The sequence below is a fragment of the Canis lupus genome, chromosome X (genome assembly GCF_011100685.1).
Source record: "Canis lupus familiaris isolate Mischka breed German Shepherd chromosome X, alternate assembly UU_Cfam_GSD_1.0, whole genome shotgun sequence".
Taxonomy (NCBI): Eukaryota; Metazoa; Chordata; class Mammalia; order Carnivora; family Canidae; genus Canis; species Canis lupus.
The window spans coordinates 48387139-48408288 of record NC_049260.1 but is presented as its reverse complement, the minus strand read 5'-3'; the positions used below and the strand labels follow the sequence as shown (position 1 = coordinate 48408288).

Genomic DNA, 21150 nt, shown 5'->3' with positions numbered 1-21150 from the left:
CTTGGTGAAGTTATTTCTTGGAAAACTCAGCCGCCTGCCTGGCCCGCTCACACGCCGCTACCAAGCCTACTTAGTTTTTTTAAATTTTTCTTCTCTTTGGTTGATTCTGCTCTAATATTATTACTTTCTGTAGATTTGGGTTAACATTTCCTTTTTTTTTTTACTTCTGTGACGATAGCTTTGGATTTTTGATTGGAGATGATTCTTTTTAAATATAAGTGGTCACAGCTATCAACTTCTGTCGTAGCACTACTTTTACTGTGTTCCATAAGATTTGGTAGATTTTGTTTTGTTTTGTTTTCTCAATATGTTTTATAAGTCCTATTTTCAATTCTTCAGTCTATCAGTTGTTGAATACTGTATTGTTTACTTTCTACGTATTTGTGAATTTCTCAGTTTTCTGTCTGCTACTGATTCATTCCATTATGGTTTAAAAAAAGGTATTTTGTATTATTTCCATCTTTTTAATTTTGTTCTGTGGCTTAATATGTGGTTTATATTGGAGAATATTGCATATGCACTTGAGTAGATTATGTATTCTGCTTTTCTATATGTTTATTAAGTCCAATTGTTCAATAGTGTTTTTTAAGTCTTCTGCTTCTTTATTGATCTTTTGTTTGGTTGTTCCATCCATTATTCAATGTGATTATTAAAGTCTCCTTTATTGTTGTGTTCTTGTCTTTTTCTCCCTTAAATTCTATCAATGTTTGCTTCATTTGTTTATTGGTTCTGATATTTGGTGCATATACATTTATTATTATATATTTCTGGTAAATTAACTCTTTTATTATATAATGTCCTTCTTTGTATTTTCTGTTGAACTTAAAGTCTGTGTTGTCTGATATTATCAGACCCCTGCTTGCTTGTGGTTCCCATTGGCATAGGATTTTTTTCATCCTTAGAGAGAGAGAGAGAGAGAGAGAGAGAGAGAGACAGGCAGAGGGAGAAGCAGACTCCCTGTGGGGAGCCCTATGTGGGACTCGATCCCAGGATCCCAGGACCATGACCTGAGCCAAAGGCAGACACTCAACCACTGAGGCACCCAGGTGCCCCTTTAAGTCCCTTTTAAAAAAAACAATATTATGCCCATCTGTGTTTTCTATTCAGGAGTTTAATCCACTTACATTTAAAATAATTATTGATGGTGAAATAGTTACTACTGTCATTATCTTAATTGTTTTCTATATACTTGGTATGTTTTCTGGTCCTCATTTCCTCTCTAACTGATTTCCTTTATATTTTGTTACTTTTCTAGTGTTGTGCCTTGACTCTCTTCTCATCTCCTTTTATGTGTATTCTATATACATTTTCTTTGTGGTATGAGAAATATATAAAATATCTGAAAGAACAATATATTTAAAATGAATAGGAACTCAATTTCAATCACATGGAAACTGTTCTTTACAGTGCTGCCCCACCGACTTTATGTTATTGATAACACAAACTACATTTTTATATTTTATGTACTCATTACATATATTTTCAGTGCTTTCTATGGCTTTGGTTTTGAAATTATATTCCAGAATTAAACACACCAAAATTGGCATATACAAGATTCTCTATTTATTCATATATTTACTTCATCTGAAAATTTTATATTTTCATATGGCTTCATGTTTTTATCTTGTGTCCTTTTATTTCAATTTGAATTCAACATTTCTCATAAAGCAACTCTAGACTTAATGAATTCCCTCATCATTTGTTTCTCCAGGAAGGCTATAATTTCTTCATTTCTGAAGCACAGGTTTACCTATATCTGTACTCTGGGCTGAAATTTTGTTCTTTCATCTTTTAAATATATGACCTCACTGCCTCTGGCCTGCATGGTTTTTGCTTATAACTTCATAAAAGCTCCTTTGTACATGACACATCACTTTTCTCTTGCTGCTTTCAAGGCTTTCTTTTTTCATTTGACTTTCTACTATTGAAGTGTGTCTCAATATGGGTCTCTTTGGGGCGGAATGGGGGGAGGCTGGGTGGATTAGTTGGTTAAGCATCTGCCATTGGCTCAGATCATGATCATGGGGTCCTGGGATCTAGCCCCACATCAGATTCCTTGCTCAGTGGGGAACCTATTTCTCCCTCTCCCATCAGCTCCTGCTCTCTCTTGCTATCTCTGTGACTCTCTCTGTGTCTCAAATACAAAAATTAAATCTTTAAAAAAAACCCAAATGTTTAAAACATTGTTTAGGGATCCCTGGGTGGCTCAGCAGTTTAGCGCCTGCCTTCGGACCAGGGCGTGATCCTGGAGTCCTGGGATCAAGTCCCACATCGGGCTCCCTGCATGGAGCCTGCTTCTCCCTCTGCTTGTGTCTCTGCCTCACTCTGTGTGTCTCTCATGAATAAATAAACAACAAAAAAAATTTTGTCCCTCTCTCTCCCTCCTTCCCCCCAGCTCTCTCTTTCATTTGACTGCCTAGCAAAATGTTGTCAATTTGAAAAAATTTTAATTCAAGAAACCGAGTTTTTAAAAATTTCTTCTTTTGCATTTTTTTCTCTATTTTATTTCTATCATAATATAATAGTTTTCCTTCCCTCTGCTTTCTTTATGTTGAGTTTGCTCATTTATTTTAGTTTTTTAGTGTGGATTTGGGGGGTTTGATCTGAGATTTTTATTATTTAATAATCTAGGATATCAGAGGTGTTAAATTTTTCTTAGATCTTTTTTTCTTTCCTTTTCTTATTTTATTTATTTATTTATGTATTTATTTTCTGTATATTTTTATTGGAGTTTTGTTTGCCAAAATATAGCCTATCACACAGTGCTCATCCCGTCAAGTGTCCCCCCTCAGTGCCTGGCAACCAGCTACCCCATCCCCCTATCCACCTCCCCTTCCACTACCCTACGTTCCTTTCCCAGAGTTAGATGTCTCTCATGTTCTGTCATCCTCTCTGATATTTCCCACTCATTTTCTCTCCTTTCCCATTTAATCCCTTTCTTTTTTTTTTTTTTAAAGATTTTATTTATTTATTCATGAGAGACACAGAGAGAGAGAGAGAGGCAGAGACACAGGCAGAGGGAGAAGCAGGCTCCATGCAGGGAGCCCGACGTGGGACTCGATCCTGGGTCTCCAGGATCACACCCTGGGCCGAAGGCAGTGCTAAACCACTGAGCCACCCGGGCTGCCCGTTAATCCCTTTCCCTTTTTTTTGTATTTCCTGTGTGAATGAAACCATATGTTTGTCCTTTTCCGATTGACTTACTTCACTCAGCATAATACCCGCCAGTTCTATCCACGTTGAAGCAAATGGTGGGTATGCATCACTTCTAATGGCTGAAGAATATTATATATATATACTACATCTTCTTTATCCATTTATCTTTCGATGGACACTGAGGTTCCATCCACAGTTTGGCTATTGTGGACATTGCTGCTATAAACATCAGGGTGCAGGTGTCCCGGCGTTTCACTGCATCTGTATCTTTGGGGTAAATTCCCAGCAGTGCAATTGCTGGGTCCTAGGGTAGTTCTATTTTTAACTCTTTGAGGAACCTCCACACAGTTTTCCAGAGTGGCTGCACCATTTCACATTCCCACCAACAGTGCAAGAGAGTTCCTCTTTCTCCACATCCTCTCCAACATTTGTTGTTTCCTGTCTTGTTAATTTTCCCCATTCTCACTCCTGTGAGGTGATACCTCATTGTGGTTTTAATTTGTATTTCCCTGATGGCAAGTGATGCGAAGCATTTTCTCATGTGCTTGTTGGCTATGTCTACGTCTTCTTTGGTGAAATTTCTGTTCATGTCTTTTGTCCATTTCAGGATTGGATTGTTTCTTTCTTTGCTGTTGAGTTTAATAAGTTCTTTATAGATCTTGGATACTGGCCCTTTATCTTGAAATGTCATTTGCAAATATCTCCTCCCATTCCGTAGGTTGTCTTTTAGTTTTGCTGACTGTTTCTTTTTGCTGCACCGAAGCTTTTAATCCTGAGTAAGTCCCAGTAGTTCATTTTTGCTTCGGTTTCCCTTGTCTTCATAGATGTATCTTGCAAGAGTTTGTGCTGTGGCTAAGTTCAAAACGGGTGCTCCCTGTGTTCTTCTCTAGGATTTTGATGGATTCTTGTCTCACATTTAGATCTTTCATCCATTTTGAGTTTATCTTCATGTCTGTTGTAGGAGATTGGTCTAGTTTCATTCTTCTGCACGTGGCTGTCCAATTTTCCCAGCACCATTTATTGCAGAGTCTGTCCTTCTTCCAGTGGATAGTCTTTCATGCTTTGACAAATATTAGATGACCAGAGTTGAGGGCCCATTTCTGGGTTCTCTATTCTGTTCATTGATCTATGTGTCTGTCTTTGTGCCAGTACCACACTGTCTTGATCAGAGCTTTGTATTGCAACCTGAAATCCGGCATTGTGATACCCCCGACTCTGGTTTTCTTTTTCAGTATTCCCCTGGCTATTCGGGTTTTTTTCTGATTCCACAGGAATCTTAAGATGATTTGTTCCAACATGGTATTTCGATAAGGATTTATTTGAATGTGTAAATTGCCCTGGGTAGCATTGACATTTCACATTATTAATTCTTCCAATCCAGGAGCATGGAATATTTTTCCATCTCTTTGTGTCTTCCTCAATTTCTTTCAGAAGTGTTCTGCAGTCTTTACCTCTTTGGTTAGGTTTATTCCTAGGTATCTTATGCTTTTTCGGTGCAATTGTGAATGGGATTGAGTCCTTAATTTCTCTTTCCTCATTCTCATTGTTAGTGTATAGAAATGCCACTGATTTCTGAGCATTGATTTTGTATCCTGCCACACTGCTGAATTGCTGCATGAGTCCTAGCAATCCTGGGGTGGAGTCTTTTGGGTGTTCTATGTACAGTAACATTTTATCTATGAAGAGTGAGAGTTTGACTTCTTCTTTGTCAATTTGAATGCCTTTCATTTCTTTTTGTTGTCTGATTGCTGGGCTAGGAGTTCTAGTACTATGTTGAATAGCAGTGGTGAGAGTGGACATCCCTGTCTTGTTCCTGAATGTAGGCTCCCAGTGTTTCCCCATTGAGAATGATATTTGCGGTGGGCTTTTCGTAGATGGCTTTTAAGGTGCTGAGGAACATTCCCTCTATCCCTACATTCTGAAAATTTTTAATCAGAAATGGACTGTATTTTGTCAAATGCTTTCTCTGCATCTATTGAGAGGATCATATTATGGTTCTTGTTTTTTATCTTGTTCATATGATCTGTCACGTTGATGGCTGTACGAGTGTTGAACCAGCCTTGCATCCCTGGGATAAATCCCACTTGAATAATGTTCTTAATGTACTGTTGGATCCTATTGGCTAGTATCTTGTTGAGAATTTTTGCATTTGTGTTCATCAGGGATATTGGTCTGTAATTCTTGTTTTTCGTGGGGTCTTTGTCTGGTTTTGGAATTAAGGTGATGCTGACCTCATAAAATGTGTAGGAAGTATTCCACCCCTTTCGATCTTTCGGAACAGCTTTAGTAGGATAGGTATTGTTTCTCTTTACGTGTTTGATAGAATTCCCCTGGGAAGCCATCTGGCCCTGGACTTTTGTGTCTTGGGAGGTTTTTGCTGACTGCTTCAATTTCCTGCCTGCTTATTGGCCTGCTCATGTTTTCTGTTTCTTCCTGTTCCAGTTTTGGTAGTTCGTGGTGTTCCAGAAGTGTGTCCATTTCTTCTAGTTTGAGTTGTTTCGAATTTTGTGAGGGATGCTTGTATGGCGATGTATTTCCCCCTCAGGACTGCTTTCGTTGTATCCCAATGATTTTGAACAGTTGTATCTTCACTCTCCTTAGTTTCCATAAATATTTTTAATCCTTCTCTAATTTCCTGGTTGACCCATTCATCTTTTAGCAGGATGCTCTTTAATCTCCACGTGTTTGATTTTCTTCCAAATCCCTTCTTGTGATTGAGTTCTAGTTTCAAGGCATTGTGGTCAGAAAACATGCAGGGGACAATCCCAATCTTTGGGTATTGGTTGAGACCTGATTTGTGACCCAGTATGTGGTCTATTCTTGAGAAAGTTCCGTGTGTACTTGAGAAGAATGTGTATTTGGTTGCGTCGGGATGCAAAGTTCTGTATATATCTGTGAAATCCCTGTGATCCAGTGTATCACTGAAGGCCGTTGTTTTTCTGGTGATTTTGTGCTCAGAATATCTGTCTGTTGCAGAAATTGCCTTGTTGAAGTCTCCCAGTATTAGTGTATTATTATTTAAGTATGCGTTTGCTATGGTTGTTATTTGATTGATATACTTGGCAGCTCCCACATTACGGGCATAAATATTGATGATTGTTAGGTCCCCTTTTTGGATAGATACTTTAAGTATGATATAGTGTCCCTCTTCATCTCTTACTACAGTCTTTGGGATAAACTTTCATTTACCTGAAATGAGGATTGCTACCCCAGCTTTCTTTTGAGGACCATTTGAATGGTCAATGGTTCTCCAACCTTTCATTTTCAGGCTGGAGTTGTCCTTAGGTCTAAAATGAATCTGTTGTGGATAGCCAATAGATGGGTCTAGCTGTTTTGTCCAGTCTGAAACCCTGCATTTTCGATGGGATCATTTAACCCATTCATGTTCAGAGTGAGTATTGAAAAACATGAATTTAGTGTCACTGTAATAACTATTCAGTCCCTGTTTTTGTAGATTATTTTTTTGTGCTTCCTCTTTCTTTTACAGGGTCCTCCTTAATATTTCTTACAGAGCTGGTTTGGTGGTCACATATTTTTTTCAGTTCCTGCCTATCTTCGAAGCTCTTTATCTCTCCTTCTATTCTGAATGAGATCCTTGCTGCATAGAGTCTTCTTGGCTGCATGTTCTTCTCATTTCGGACCCTGAGTATATCCTGCCAGTGCTTTCTGGCCTGCCAGGACTCTGTGGATAGGTCTGATGTTAATATAATAGTTCTCCCCATATAAGTTAGGGATCTCTTGTCTCTTGCTACCTTAGGATTTTCTCTTTATCTTTGGAATTTGCCAGTTTCACTATTAAATGGTGAGGTGTTGAATGGTTTTTATTGAATTGGGGGGGGGGGACTTCTCTATCTCCTGGATCTGAATGCCTATTTCCCATCCCAAGTTAGGAATGTTCTCAGCTATGATTTGTTCAAATATGCTTTCTGGCCCTCTGGCCCTCTCGGCGCCCTCTGCAACCCCAATTTAATGTAGATTTTTCCTTCTGAGGCTGTCATTTATTTCCCTTAAGCTTTCATTGTTTTCTCTTTTTTCCTCAGCTTTCTTCTTTGCCATGGACTTGTCTTCTATGTTGCTCACCCTTTCTTCTACCTCATTAACCTTCGTCTTTAGGACCCCCAGTTAGGATCTGGTCTCATTTAATTGATTCTTAATTTTGGCCTGATCGGATCTAAATTCTGCAGTCATGAAGTTTCTTGAATCCTTTATGCATTGTTCCAGAGTCACCAGTAGCTTTATATTCATGTTTCTGAATAGCTTTCTGACATCGAATTGTAATCCAAATTCTGTAACTCTGTTGAAAAGAGTATTGGTTCTGATTCTTTCTTTTGAGGTGAGTTCTTCTTTCTCGTCTTTGCTCAGTGTAGAGTGGATATATGAGCGGGCTGAGTCAAGAATATCAACCACTTCCTATGTAAATTTCACGCTAGATGATTCTGCTGAGGTCAGAGACCAGATATTGAATACAGAAATCAGAATGAAATAAAACCAAAGGATCAATAAAGTGAAAAACAAATTTTAAAACACAGTGGTAAAAAAATAAAAGGCAAAGAATCCCAAAGAGCAAGAGGGGAAAAAAGAAAAAAGAAAAAAAAAGTGGAAGAAAAAAAAAGGGGGGGGTTACTGGGAGATGGTGGTGGTGATGAAGTTGTAGTGGAGGGAAAATGTAGTCAACCTGAGGGATTTTAGAGGGTAATCCTCTTGTTTCTGAGTATATGAAGTTCTCTATGGTAGAAGTTGCTAAGTTCCAAATCCATATAAACCAGAAATACTTGTGGAGGACCCCAACATTGACCACCAAAACATAAAAGAGATAAAAGATGGGCCAGAATGAGAATTAGAAGTCTCACAGAATGAACCAGCATGGTATACCACTTGGTTCTGGGTGAATGCCAGTCATGTTTTAGAAGGTATTGACTTCTGCCATTTTAGAACCAAATGAGTCAGAGAAAACAAAAAATATAAAACAAATATATCTTGTGTATGTCCCAAAATTAAGTTCAATATGTTGAGGGGAATCTAGAAGTGGAAAATATATCTAGGACCTGTAATTATAGAAGTATGGAAGTCAAGAAGGAAGAATCTTAAAAATGAAGAGGTGGTAAAATATTGTAGTTAAGGTGGGAAAAGAGTAAAAAAAATTGGAAATTTACAGTCTGATATAAAAACGAATTGTACTGGAAAAAGGAAGAAAAAAAATAGAAAGGGTACCCTCTGGTTCCATATACTGTAAATCCCTGAACTTGTCTTGGAATTTTCCAGGGCTGCTTGGTCAAGAACTTCCTCTTCCCCTGTCCTTCCAGCTGGTCTTCTGGGGGAGGGGCCTGCTGTGCTGATTCTCAGGTGTCTGCACCTGGGGGAGCTGCCACGCCCCCTGCAGGTGCTGGGCTCAGTGGGCGCTGTTTACCCTGTGAGTCCTCTGTTCCCTGGTGGCCATGTCTCTCCCAGGCACAGGGTGATACCAGGAGGAACAACCATACTGCCAGCGGCCAGGTCTCCACCTCTGGAGTCATCTCCCCCCCCCCCCCAGTAACTACTGTAGTCTCGCAGTCCACACTGGCCTAGGTGCTCCTGGGCCAACATGGGTGCACTGATCTGCACAGCTTGGGTGGCGGCCAGTGGCAGAAGAGTCCTCGCTGTCCTGTGCCCTCCCCGCTTCCGCCTGTCCTGCGGGGAACTCAGGATCCTGGGCTGTGTCTGCTCGGCTCCCTGGGACCCGGGCCCTGTGCTGCTGGAATCGCGCTCCCTGGGTGCGCAGCTCTGGAAGGCAGCAGGGTGCAGACGCCTCTACCCAGAGCCACTGCAAGACTGATCAACTTCTCCCGGATGCCCCGCCAGGTGCATGCCCCAGCCCTTTACTTAGATTGGCCCACAGACTGGGGTGCACTTTACTCCGGGGCACACTTCCTCTATTAGTTACTAGGAAACTGGAGGCTCCACTGTCCCTCCTGCGATTCTGCTCGATTTCCCTGCTAAGCGCCTTTCGGTCTGTGAAGAATCCCGTGCCCATCTTTTAAAGCTCCTGCTTCTCTTCTGCATGTGGATGTCCAATTTTCCCAGCACCATTTATTGAAGAAACTGTCTTTTTTCCAGTGGATAGTCTTTCCTCCTTTGTCGAATATTAGTTGACCATAAAGTTGAGGGTCCACTTCTGGATTCACTATTCTGTTGCATTGATCTATGTGTCTTGTTTTTGTGCCAGTACCACACTGTCTTGATGACCACAGCTTTGTAGTACAACCTGAAATCTGGCATTGTGATGCCCACAGCTATGGTGTTCTTTGTTAATATTCCCCTGGCTATTCGGGGTCTTTTCTGATTCCACACAAATCTTAAGATAATTTGGTCCAACTCTCTGAATAAAGTCCATGGTATTCTGATAGGGATTGCATTAAATGTGCAAATTGCTCTGGGTAGCAATGACATTTTCACAATATTAATTCTTCCAATCCATGAGCATGGAATATTTTTCCATCTCTTACACCATACACAAAGATAAACTCAAAATGGATGAAAGATCTAAATGTGAGACAAGATTCCATCTAGAATTCTAGAGGAGAGCACAGGCAACACCCTTTTTGAACTTGGCCACAGCAACTTCTTGCAAGATACGTCCATGAAGGCAAGAGAAACAATAGCAAAAATGAACTATTGGGACTTCATCAAGATAAGAAGCTTTTGCACAGCAAAAGGAAGAGTCAACAAAACTCAAAGACAACCTACAGAATGGGAGGAGATATTTTCAAATGACATATCACATAAAGGACTAGATTCCAAGATCTATAAGGAACTTATTAAACTCAACAGCAAAGAAACAAACAATCCAATCCTGAAATGGGCAAAAGACATGAACAGAAATCTCACAGAGGAAGACATATGCATGGCCAACAAGCACATGAGAAAATGTTCCGCATCCCTGGCCATCAGGGAAATACAAACCAAACCACAATGAGATACCACCTCACACCAGTGAGAATGGGGAAAATTAACAAGGCAGGAAACCACAAATGTTGGAGAGGATGTGGAGAAAGGGGAACCCTCTTGCACTGTTGGTGGGAATGTGAACTGGTGCAGCCACTCTGGAAAACTGTGTGGAGGTTCTTCAAACAGTTAAAAATAGATCTGCCCTACAACCCAGCAATTGCACTGCTGGGGATTTACCCCAAATATACAGATGCAGTGAATTGCCGGGACACCTTCACCCTGATGTTTAATAGCAGCAATGTCCATGATAGCCAAACTGTGGAAGGAGCCTCGGTGTCCATGGAAACATGAATGGATAAAGAAGATGTGGTATATGTATACAATGGAATATTACTCAGCCATTAGAAACGAGAAATACCCACCATTTGCTTCGACGTGGATGGAACTGGAGGGTATTATGCTTAGTGAAATAGGTCTATTGGAGAGGGACAAACTTTATATGGTCTCATTCATTTGGGGAATATAAAAAATAGTGAAAGGGAATAAAGGGGGAAAGGAGAAAAAATGAGTGGGAAATATCAGAAAGGGAGACAGACCATGAGAGACTCCTAACTCTGGGAAACGAACAAGGGGTGGTGGAAAGGGAGGGGGATGGGGGTGACTGGGTGGCAGGCACTGAGGGGGCACTTGATGGGAGGAGCCCTGGGTTTTATGCCGTATGTTGGCAAATTGATCTCCAATTCAAAAAAATATGTAAAAAAAAAATAAAAAAATAAAGACCTCTGTCCTTGGAAAAAAATAAATAAGTAAAGTTCCTGCTTCTCCAGGACTGGCCTTTCCTGTCCCAGAGGCTTTCACTACCAGGCTTTTGCCTGGGTCCTCGTGGGGCCCCTCCGCCACTTGATTCTTTTTTATTTTAGTTTTTCTGCCTTCCTACCTTGTTAGAAGCGAAAACCCTTCTCTCTGTAGCATTCTGGTTCTTCTCTCTTTAAATCTCAGGTCGAATTTGTACGTTTTCAGGATGGTTTGAAAATAATATAGGTAATTTGGTGGGGCCAAGTGAATTGAGGACCCTGACTCCTCCGTCATGTTCTTAGCTCCAATTTTTTCTTAGTTCTGCTTTTCGTGCATTTTGTAAGTTTTAGTTTGTTGCATTTTTTTTCACCTCAAAATATTTTGTAGATCTCCCTGTGATTTCTTCTTAATCCCGCTGGTCCATGAAATGTGTTTTTTGAGGCACCTGGAGTGCACAGTCAGTTAAATGTCAGACTTCTTGGTTTTGGCTCCGGTCCTATTCTCAGGGTCCTGAATTGAGCCCTGTGTCGGGCTCTGCACTCAGCACAGACTCTGCTTAAGTTTCCCTCTCCCTCTCCCTTTGCTCCTCCCCCCCATGTTCACGTGCCTGTGCTGTATCTCAAATAAATAAATAAATCTTTTAAAAAATGTTTAAAAGATCTCACTCTAAGTACATGGAATGTAATTCCATGCACATTCTATGATTTCAAGAATTTTAAATTTATTGGTAATTGTTTTGTGTCCTAATGTGTATCCTGTCCTTCAGAGTGTTTTATGGGCCCTGGTGAAATATGTCTATTTCAACCTTTTGCTGTTTTGGTTTTGGCTTCATCTGTTCTGGAGCTCTGTGGCTAAGTTTATAATTATATGTTTATAATTATATTTTTTGAGGGATTGCCCTTTTTATTATTATATAATTACTTTTTTCCTCTTTTATAGCCTATTTTCTATTTACATCTGTATACTAGCCCAGCTCTCTTTAGTTTACTGTTAGCATGGAATATTTTCCATTCTTATAGTTGCTTTTTTTTCATTCTTATAGTTTCAACCAATTTGTGTCTTTGAATGTAAAGTGAGCTTCTGTTGAACCGTATATTTTTAAATTCATTCCATCAATGTCTGTGTTTCATTTGGAGATTTTGAAACCCATTTACATTTAATGTTATTACTGCTATGATGGAATTTAATCCTGCCACTCTGCTTTTTGTTGTCTTTATGTCGTATATCTTTTTCTTTCTATGTACCTCTATTGCCAACTTTTTGTAAGTAGATATTTTCTCTTGTGTCTTTTTAATTCCATTGTCCCTTCCTTTATATAGATTCTTAAGTTTTTGTTTAAATTCCAGTGAGTGAATACAGTGTAATATTAGTTTAACATAGTGTTTCACCATTTCAAGTGTACTCTTTAATCCTCATCACCTGTTTACCCTATCTGCCCGCCCCCCCACCTTCCATTCTGGTAACCATCGGTTTGTTCTCCTTAGTTAAGAGTCTGTTTCTTGGTTTACCTCTCTTTCTCTCGCTCTTCCCCCCCCCCCCGATCATTTATTTTGTTTCATAAATTCCACACACGAGTGAAATAATCTGGTATTTGTCTTTCTCTGACTTATTTCACTTAGCATAACACTCTCTAGCTCAATCCATTTGAGCGACATGGATGGATTCGTTTTTATGGCTAAGCAGTATTTGATTGCATGAGCATACCATATCTTTATCCACCTATCAGTCAAAGGACACTTGGGCTGTTTCCATAATTTGACCATTGTAAATAATGCTGCGATAAGCATTGTGGTGTGTGTATCCATTTGAATTAATAGTATTGTATTATTTGAGCACCTAGTAGTGCAATTGCTGGAAGGTAGGGTAGATCTGTTTTTAACTTTTTGAGGAATTCCATACTATTTCCAGAGAAGCTGCACTATGTTGCATTCCCATCAACAGTGCAAGAGGCTAGTCCTTTCTTCACATCCTTGCTACCACCAATTGTTTCTTGTCTTGTCGATTTTAGCCAATCTGACAGTGTGAGATGATATCTCATTGTAATTTTGATTGGCATTTCTGTGATGATTAGTAATGTTGAGCATCTTTTCATGTGTTTGTTGGCTATCTGTATGTCTACCTTGGAAAAGTGTCTATTCATGTCTTCTGCCCATTTTCTATTATTTATTTATTTATTAATAATAAATTTATTTTTTATTGGTGTTCAATTAACCAACATAGAGAATAACACCCAGTGCTCATCCCGTCAAGTGCCCCCCTCAGTGCCCATCACCCATTCACCCCTATCCCCCACCCTCCTCCCCTTCCACCACCCCTAGTTCGTTTCCCAGAGTTAGGAGTCTTTATGTTCTGTCCCCCTTTCTGATATTTCCCACACATTTCTTCTCCCTTCCCTTATATTCTCTTTCACTATTGAATGAGAACATACATGAATGAGAACATACAATGTTTGTCTTTCTGCCCATTTTTGAATCAGATTACTTATTTTTTTGGGACTTGAATTTTATAAGATCTTTATAGATTTTGGATTCTTTATAGATTTTGGATCAGATATGTCATTTCCAAATATCTTCTCCTATCCTGTAAGTTATGTTTTAGTTTCCTTGATTGTTTTCTTTGCTGTGTAGAAGCTTTTTTTCTTTAATGAAAACCCAACAGTTAATCTTTCTTTTTGTTTCCCTAGCCTCAGGAGACATATCTAGAAAGAACTTGCTAAAGCCAATGTTAAAGAAGTTACTACTTATGTTCTCCTCTAGGATTTTTATGATTTCAGGGGTCACATTTGAGTCTTTAATACATTGTGAATTCATTTTTGCATACAATATAAGAAAGTGGTCCAGTTTAATTCTTTTATATGCTGCTGTCCAGGTTTCCCAACACCATTTGTTGAGGAGACTGTCATTTTCCCATTGGATATACTTTCCTGTTTTGTCAAAAGTTGGCCATATAGTGTGGGTTCATTTCTCAGTTTTCTATTTTGTTTTATTATTCTATGCATCAATTTTTATGCCAGTACCACACTGTCTCGATCACTATAACTTTTAGTTTTTTATAGAACTTGAAGTACACAATTGGGACGCCTCTAGCTTTGGTTTTCTTTTTCAAGGTTGCTTTAGCTATTTGGGGTCTTTTGGTGTACTGTACAAATTTTACGGTTCTTTCCTTCCTCTAGCTGTGTGAAAAATGTTTTTATTTTGATGGCAATATAATTAAATTTATAGATTGCTTCGGGTTGTATAGACATTTTTACGATACTTGTTCTTCCAGTGCATGAGCAGGAAATGTCTTCCCAATTCCTCATATCACCTTCAATTTCTTTCATCAGTGTTTTATCGTTTTCAGAGTACAGGTCTTCCATGTCTTTGATTAGGTTTAACCCTAGGTATCTTATGGGTTTTGGTGCAATTATAGATGGGAACAATTCCTTAATTTCTCTTTCTGCTGCTTCGTTATTGGTATATAGAAATACAATAGATTGCTGTACATTGATTTTGTATCCTACAACTTTACTGAATTTGTGAATCAGAGCTAACATTTTTTTTTTTGGTGGAATCTGTTGAGTTTTCTACGTAGAATATCTTGTCTGCAAAGAGTGAAAGTTTGATTTTGTCCTTGCTGATTTAGATGGCTTTTATTATTTCTGTTGGATGATTGCTGAGGGTTGGACTTCCGGTACTACGTTATAAAACAGTGGTGAGAGTGGACATCCCGTCTTCTTCCTGACCATAGAGGGAAAGTTCTCAGCTTTTCCCCATTGAGAATGATACTAGCTGTGGGATTTTTCACATATGGACTTCATGATTTTGAGGTATTTTCTTTCTATGCCCAGTGTGTTGGTGGTTATTATTATTTTTTTAATCAAGAATGGATGTTGTACTTTGTCAAGTGCTTTTTCTGCATTCACTGAGAGGATCATATGGTTCTTCTTCCTTTTATTAATATGGTGTATCACATTGATTGGTTTGTGAATGTTTAGCCCACCTGGCAATCCAGGAATAAATCCTAGTTGATCATCATGAATGATTCTTTTAATGAACTGTTGGATTCTATCAGCTGGTATCATGTAGAGAATCTTTGCATTCTTGTTTACCAGGGATATTAGCCTGCATTTCTCTTTTTAACGGGTTCTGTGTCTGTCTTTTGTAACAAGGTAATGCTGGCCTCATAGAATGAGTTTGGAAGTTTTCCCTCCATTTATATTTTTTGAAATAGTTTGAGAAGAATAGGTATTAACTCTTCTGTATGTATGTATGTATGTATGTATGTATGTATGTATGTATTTTGATCATCTGGTTTTTATTTCCAGGCAATCTTGTTACTTCTCATTTATCTCACAATTTGCATGGCTGGGTGCTTATGCACCTCATCAACAGAAGGTCTCCATGGAATTGAGCATGATTGCCTACATGGCCAGAAAACCCATCAATCCCACTCAAGAGGCAGATGATGAAAGTGGCTGCACTCTTCCCTCCCAAGTAACTCAGACTGAATTCAGGCTGGACAGGCCCGCAGAAGGTAGCATGAGAGAAAGTAAAAATTTGACACCTGTCTGTCACGTTGTAGAAGGAGACCTCACCAGAATCATAGTCCAAGAAAATCCCCACCCACTGGAGAGGGGTCCACTGGGGGAGGGAAGTCCCTGGGGAGGTAAGAGCCCAGTATTCTTTCCCATACCACAAAGACACTGTCCAGAATCCATTCTGGGTGGATAAAATTACTCTACCTTTTCTGCACACTGAGTTTTCACATACATCAAGGTCTGCTTGCCTTATCTCTCATCTCTACCTCCCAATGGTGTCTCCCAGCGACAATCTTGGAGCACCAAAGACGCAGGGAAACAGATTTAACAGCTCTGGGTTGTTGGGCAGGTCCTGCTAGAAGTAACTATGCCAAACGTACATGCTGCAGGAAAGGATTCAGGTGGGGTAGGCTGTGTCTGGGTCTAGAGTCATACCTACTGAGTATGATTGAGCCTCTCTCAATTTTTGAATTTTCCCCATATTGGCTGAATTTTTCCTGTGAACTGCTTCAGATTTTCAGGCAAGAAGAGACGGTTTGGGGTGAAAATGTGGCTTTTTTTCCTTCCTGCAGATCTATTAGTGTGATCGAAGGATCAGGGATCCTGATTGTTTCACGTATGTTCAATGTGTCCCTGATGTTCTGCAGGAGCTCCCTGGTAGGCTGCTGCTGCTTCTCTTCCAGCTGGGTGATCAGGCTACTCGGGTGGGAGACATTGCAGGAGATCTGGTGTTGACACCATTGATGCTGTTGTAGGTAGCTAAATCTAGCTCCTCAAGGTGGGCCAGGAGATGATACTCATGATCCTTTAAGGAGTGAGAGAGCTGCTCAAACTTCCAGACGATCTTCTCCCTCTCCATCTGGTTCAGGCTCAAGAGTTCAGCTCGTGTCTGCTCCCCCTGTGCCCAGAACCTCTTCTTTAAGTCTTTCAGTGTTTCCAGGTGGTCCAGCTGGTTCTGGATTTGCTCCTTGAAGTCCTCCACTGCCTTCTTGAGCGGCAGCATGCTATGGCCAATGTGCTTGCAGAAGCAGCCACACACCACACAGATGGGCACATGGTCCGCCTCACAATACACCTTCAGGGACTTGTGGTGCTTCTCCCACACCCCCATCTCGGCCAGGGCCCCCAATGACCACAAGGTGCACATCTGTTTCACTAGCTGTGTTATGTTGGCCGGGTGCCAATTGGGTCTCATGTGACGCTGCAGGAAGATCTCCTGGCGCTGTGGGCATCACCTGTCGGTCTCCATCTCGCCCTAGCAATGGGTGAGGCATGCACAACAGTTGTTGCACCTGCAGTCGAGCCTCATGGGGTTGGCAAAGTACTGCAGACACATTGGGCAGGTAGACTTCTGCACACCCTCCTGATTGCCCCTTCCTGGCAGCCTTGCAAGTTGGGCAGGCAGAGGGCTGCACCTCTGCCTGGATCTCAAATGCATGCACTGGCCCCAACTGTTGCTGGTCATCCCTGTGCAAGTGCCCTGCTGAGTGAGCATGAATTCTTGTCTCCCAGCAGAGTCCTGTGACTGTACCAGGGGGCTGCCAAGGTGGGCTTCCTGTGGGACTGGGACAGTCATTGTTCGGATCCCTGTAACTCCCCTTTAAATGTTTGGTAGAGGGACATCTGGGTGGCTCAGTTGTTGGGCATCTGCCTTCGGCTCAGGGTGTGGTCCCAGAATCCCGGGATTGAGCCTCACATTGGGCTCCCCCGCGGGAAGCCTGCTTCTCCCACTGCCTATGTCTCTGCCTCTCTCTCTTTGTCTCTCAGGAATAAATAAATAAAATCTTTAAAACAAAAATAAATGTTTGGTAGAATTCAGCTGTGATCATCTGGCCCTGCACTTTTGTCTCTTGGTTGATGTTTGATTACTGTTTCTATCTATCTATCGTCTATCCATTTATTAATTTTTGCTTGTTCTGGATCTGTTCAAGTTTTCTTCCTGTTTTAGTTCTGCTAGTTTAGAAGATTCTAGGAATGTATCCATTTCTTGAGATTTCCCAATTTGTTGCCATTTAATTTTTCATAATATTCTCTTATAATTGTTTGTATTTCTGTGGTGTTGGTTGTGATTCCTCCTCTCTCACTCATGATTTTATTTATTTGGATTATTTTTTATATATGACTTTTTTGAAAGTTTTATTTATTTATTCATGAGAGATACAGAAAGAGAGGCAGAGACATAGGCAGAGGGAGAAGCAGGCTCCCTGCTAATAGCCTCATGTGGGACTCGATCCCGGAACCCCGGGATCATGCCCTGGGCCGAAGGCAGATGCTCAACCATTGAGCCATCCTGGCTTCCTTATTTAGATTTTCCCTCTTTTGATGAATCTGGCTAGGAGTTTATCAATTTTTTTAGTATTTTTCAAAATCCACCTCCTGGCCTCATGGATCTGCTTTACTGCATGTGTCTGTGTGTGTGTGTGTTTCTCTATCACGTATTTCTTCTCTAATCTTTATTATTTCCTTTCTTCTGCTGACTTTAGGTTTCATTTGTTGTTCCTTCCCTATCTCCTTTAGGTATCAGTTTATGTTTTTATTTGAGATTTTTCTTGCTTCCTGAGGTAAGCCTTTATTGCTATATAGTTGCCTCTTAGGGCTGCCTTTACTGCGTCACAAAGGTTTCTAAGTATTGTGTTTTCATTTTCACTTGTTTCCATGTATTTTTATTTATTTATTTAATTTCCTTATTGATCCTTTCATGCTTTAGTAGATTGCTTTTTAGTCTCCATGTATCTGTGGTCTTTCCAATAATTTTCTTGTGATGGAATTCAAGTTCATAGTATTGTGATGAGAAAATATGCATGGTATGATCTCAATCTTTTTGTACTTGTTGAGGACTGATATGTAACCTGATACATGATCTATTCTGGAGAATGTCCTATGAGCAATCAAAAAGAATGTGTATTCTGCTGCTATGTGATGGGATGTTCTGACTACATATATTAAGTTCATCTGGTCCAGTGCGTCATTCAAAGCCATTATTTCCTTATTGGTTTTCTGCTTAGATGACCTGCCCATTGTTGTAAGTGGGATGTTAAAGTCCCCTACTTTTATTGTATTATTATCAATGACTTTATGTTTCTTATTACTTGTTTTATTCATTTGAGTATTCCCAAGTTTGCAGCATAAATATTTGCAATTGTTAGATCTTCTTGTTGAATGGACCCCTTTATTATGATGTAGTGTCCTTCTGCATCTCTTCTTATGCCTTTGGCTTAAAATCTAGTTTCTCTGATATTCCCCATTGTTACTTGGTCTTTCTTTTGACAACTTGGTCTTTCTTTTGACATGGTAAGTATTTCTCCATCTCTAGTTTTCAGTGTACTGGTGATTTTAGGTCTGAAATGATTTTCTTGTAGGCAGCATATAAATGGGTCTTGTGTTTCTTTCTTTTTTTTTTTTGACAACTTGGTCTTTCTTTTTTTTTCTTTTTTTTTTTTTAAATACTTTTTTAAACTTTTATTTATTTATGATAGGCACACAGTGAGAGAGAGAGAGGCAGAGACACAGGCAGAGGGAGAAGCAGGCTCCATGCACCGGGAGCCCGACGTGGGATTCGATCCCAGGTCTCCAGGACCGCGCCCTGGGCCAAAGGCAGGCGCCAAACCGCTGCGCCACCCAGGGATCCCGGTCTTTCTTTTGACATGGTAAGTATTTCTCCATCTCTAGTTTTCAGTGTACTGGTGATTTTAGGTCTGAAATGATTTTCTTGTAGGCAGCATATAAATGGGTCTTGTGTTTCTTTCTTTTTTTTTTTTCATCCATTCTGACACACTATGTCTTTTGATTGAATTATTTTGTCCATTTTCATTCAGCATAATTATGGCTCGATATGAATGTACTGCCATTTAATACTTTTTTGGTCATCGTTTCCGGAGATATTCTATGTTCCTTTCTAGTCTTTGTCATTTTTGGTCTTTCCTTCCCACTCGAAGAGTCCTCTTTAATATTTCTTGCAGGGTTGGTTTAGTGGTCACAAATGCCTTTAGTTTTTGTTTGCCTGGGAAACTCTTTATCTCTCCTTCAATTCTGAATGATAATCCTACTGGATATTCTTGGGTGCATATTTTTTTTTCTATTCAGCCTGTTGATCATATCATGCCACTTCTTTCTGCCCTGCCATGTTTCCGTGGAAAGATCTGCTGTTAGATTATTTGTCTTCCCTTGTAAGTTAAGGACTTGTTTTTTTGTCTTGCTGTGTTTAAGATTTTTGCATTATCTCTATAGTTTACAAAATTTAACTGTGTTATGTCTTGATGTTGATCTGCTTTTGTTGATTTTGATGTGAGTTTTCTGTGGCTCCTGTATTTGGAAGTCTGTTTCCTTCCTCAGGTTACGGAAGTTTTCACCTCTAATTTCCTCAAATAAATCTCCTGCCCTCTCTTCTTCTGGGACTCTAATGAATATTATTATGCTGTATGGAATCACTGAGTTCCCTATTTCTACATTTGTGAGCCAATGTTTTTCTTTCTGTTTCTTTTTCAGCTTCATTATTATTTTCCATTATTGTATCTTCTATATCACTTATTCGTTCCTCTGCTTCTTCCATCCTACGTTCATTACATCCAGTCACTTTGAATCTTGGTTTTTGCATTTTCATTTTGGCCTGGGTAGTTTTGTTCTTTTATCTCTGCAGTAAGGGAGTCCCTGTAGTCTTCTATGCTTTTCTCAGGCTCAGCTAGTATCTTTATGATTGTTGCTTTAAATTCTAGATGAAACATACTACTTATAACTGTTTCTATTAGATCTGTGGATGTGACCTTTCCTTGCTCTTTCTTTTGGTATGAATTCCTTTGTCTTGACATTTTGTCTAGGTCTTCATTTTCTTCTTTGTGTTAGAAAAGTCTATTAGGTCTTCTGCCCTTGAAAGTACTAGTCTTATGAAGAAGATGTTACATAGCGACCAGGGCTTAGAGCTTTAGAGATTATCTCTGGGTGTGCTGTGTGTGTTCTGCGTTTTTTTTTTTTTCCCCTACTCTATCTTTTAGGCCATTTGTCTGCAGAGACTCTCCTTTCCTTCTCTGGACATTGTTTGGTCCCTATTCTGAATGTGATGAGCTTTAAGTAAGTGTATTCTGGTATGCTTGTGGAATGAGACCTGACAGCACCTCCAGCAGAACTGAGACCCTGCATGTCTCTATTTGGTCAACATGTATTGGGCAGGTGTCTCTGCTGGAGGAAGGATCTGCTGCACTGGGACTGGTGCAAGGTTGACTGAGAGGGGCAGTCCCACAAGAGTGTTTAGGAGGTGATGCCTGATGCATGCACATTAGGCATTAGGCAATCGGTGTCCGTGCTTTGCTGCTTCCTGCAGGTGACTCCACGTTTATGCTGATCAGTGGGCAGTAGAAATGATTCTAGCCACCTTCTTTGTTTCCATAGATGTGTTTCTGTGAATGCTGCCTTTCAAGGATGCATTCTAAGTAGCGCAAATTACGTCCTTCTGTGTGATCCAAGTATTCTTCATATCACTGTTCCCATGCTCTCTGCCCCAAGGTTGTGTGACTGCCTTCTCTCCAGGTGCAGTGCAGTGCTCACAGGCCCTATCTCAGCCAAGCCACTGACCTTTAAATCTCCAGGCTTTAAGTCCTGCTGGTTGTATGAACTCATGAAATTCAGCCTCTCTCTCAATTTGCAAGCCAATGGCTTTGGGGAAACCTTCTCCTTGTGTATTCCCCTGTGTTTTCCTTTCTCTCTTGCCATGGCTCCCTCCATTTCATAGTACCTGAAATCTGTTTCTCTACTAATCCATGTGT

General features: G+C 40.1%; 1 pseudogene; it reads right to left on the bottom strand.

Moving 5' to 3' along the window:
- Positions 1–15206: 15206 nt before the first annotated feature.
- LOC119868296 lies at positions 15207–16970 on the bottom strand (annotated as a pseudogene).
- Between the last annotated feature and the right edge of the window lie 4180 nt (positions 16971–21150).